Raw genomic sequence first — 2,434 nt, 5'->3', positions numbered from 1 at the left:
CCGAACCAAGGAACTTTCGTTTCCACATTGATCAGATGGAGAGTCTACATAGTAAATATGTGTCAACAGCAACAAAATTGGTTGTGTGATCACTTTTAGGACATTTTTCAGATATTTTCTGTATGGCTCTCACTTTTTGAAATTTGGGATATTTTCCACTCTGAATCTGTGCAGTTATATACTTGTTCCAAATTTGAAACCTACTGGAATAAAATTCCTATGGTGGACGGTAGAATTAAAGGAAAATGAGATCTTTTCTGTTTGGTTTTCACTTTTCACTTCCTATAACAAAATTATAGGAATTGAAAAGTGAAAGATCTCATTTTCCTTTAATTCTACCATCCACCATATATTGGCTGACAGCAAAGTGAAAGGAAAATAATTGCCAAACCATTAGTTGGTAAAATGTAAGTTTTCATTTCGTACGAAAGTTAGCCCATACCTTAAGTTTATGAAAATGACGCCAAATAAAACTTGTTACGGCGTGAGTTTTAATTTTGATGAAACTCCAAGTCATTTCTATTGTGTTTGTATGTGATATTGCGTCGTTGGGACGTACGAAATGATGACTGTAGATTACCATATAATCGTTTTGCCTGTCAGTTTATGAACATCAAACGAAAGATCGCCAGACTAAGGCGACGAATACTAATGTCCTTGAATTTGATACTTTCAAGTGATGACTACCACGAAATATACGCAAAACACCAACTGTGGAGCTATCATATTACTCCCGCTACCGAGCCTTTACATGACCAGTTAATCTGCTAGAAATATTTTCATGTTTCCAGCAACTACGGTGAAAAACCAAAAACATCAGATATATTTTGATCTTCTGACCGTTTCCATAACCCTTAGCTTTCACATGGTGGTGAGGCTTTAGGTTACGTAAAGCTAGGAAAGCACTAATTACACTAAAAGCTTTCGGTAAAACTAAAACCATAAAATACCTTTTAATTATTTCGAGGCTTCTGCCGATTTTAAAAGCCTATACTTGTTTAGCTACGTCAAAATCCAGTGTCAGCAACACAGTAAAGAACGAAAGAACATCTAAATATCTTTTCATCATCCTGGTGTTACCAGAGTCGTTATTAATTTATTCTTGGTTTTTTAGTAGAAAGTGGGTTATACATCTTTAGATTGTATACCTGACTTTCTACTATAAAATTAAAGAAATAGACGAACGCTGAACTCCAGACTAAACAACTTAAACAACATTTATTTACTTGGTTAAACATACATATCTTTAGTTATACATCTTTAGAGGTGAGAATAACGAGCTGTCGAGTGTAAGACCGAAAGATGTAGAGACAGCTTTTAAACACACGTCCATGCTCAATCGCTGGCCAGCGAGAAAGAGAATGAATTGAGCGGGAAACGCTTGCTTTATTAATTCTACGCATGCGTAAGACTACGCATGCGCAGGCGTTACTACAGTTTAAATAAAACCGATGATTCAAAGAGAGTAGTGCTAAAAAAAAAAAAGAAACAAGAAATATAACTTCTAGTTTGAAATTAGTTTCTTCCTCTTTATTACTAATTAGGTCACGTTACACGTGGTCATCTGCTAGAAATAGTTGCCAAACCTATTGGATAGTGTAGTTCTAAATAGTTTCAGAAAGAAAAACGAGGCGGTCACGGCTGCAATGCCGGTGGTTATAGGCTAAACAAGCTTAAGCAACATATAGAAAACTGCGATAACACTGCATTCACTTAATAAAATAATGTATGTTGTTTAGCCCCGTTTGAGTTGTTCGATCAGCCGGAATCAGATCATATTGTCTATTTTTAATGTTTTACAGGTTCAGAAATACATTCTCCAAGATACACGTTTCTCGTACATTTTCTTTTCTTTTTTTTTTTTAATTATTTTCTGCCAGAAAAGTGTAACTTGACCACTTTTAGGAGATCGAGCTACGGTATATCAGAAGCGAGGAAACTGTTTTAGGGCATAACTACTAAAACACAATAGAAATGACTTGGAGTTTCATCAAAATTAAAACTCGCGCCGTAACAAGTTTTATTTGGCGTCATTTTCATAAACTTAAGGTATGGGCTAACTTTTGTACGAAATGAAAACTTACATTTTACCAACTAATAGTTTGGCAATTGTTTTCCTTTCACTTTGCTGTCAGCCAATATATGGTGGATGGGTAGAATTAAAGGAAAATGAGATCTTTCACTTTTCAATTCCTATAATTTTGTTATAGGAAGTGAAAAGTGAAAACCAAACAGAAAAGATCTCATTTTCCTTTAATTCTACCGTCCACCATAGGAATTTTATTCCAGTAGGTTTCAAATTTGGAACAAGTATATAACTGCATAGATTCAGAGTGGAAAATATCCCAAATTTCAAAAAGTGAGAGCCATACAGAAAATATCTGAAAAATGTCCTAAAAGTGATCACACAACCAATTTTGTTGCTGTTGACACA

The sequence above is a fragment of the Octopus bimaculoides genome, chromosome 6 (assembly GCF_001194135.2).
Source record: "Octopus bimaculoides isolate UCB-OBI-ISO-001 chromosome 6, ASM119413v2, whole genome shotgun sequence".
In the NCBI taxonomy this organism is placed as follows: domain Eukaryota; kingdom Metazoa; phylum Mollusca; class Cephalopoda; order Octopoda; family Octopodidae; genus Octopus; species Octopus bimaculoides.
Note: the sequence above shows the minus strand (reverse complement) of the source record.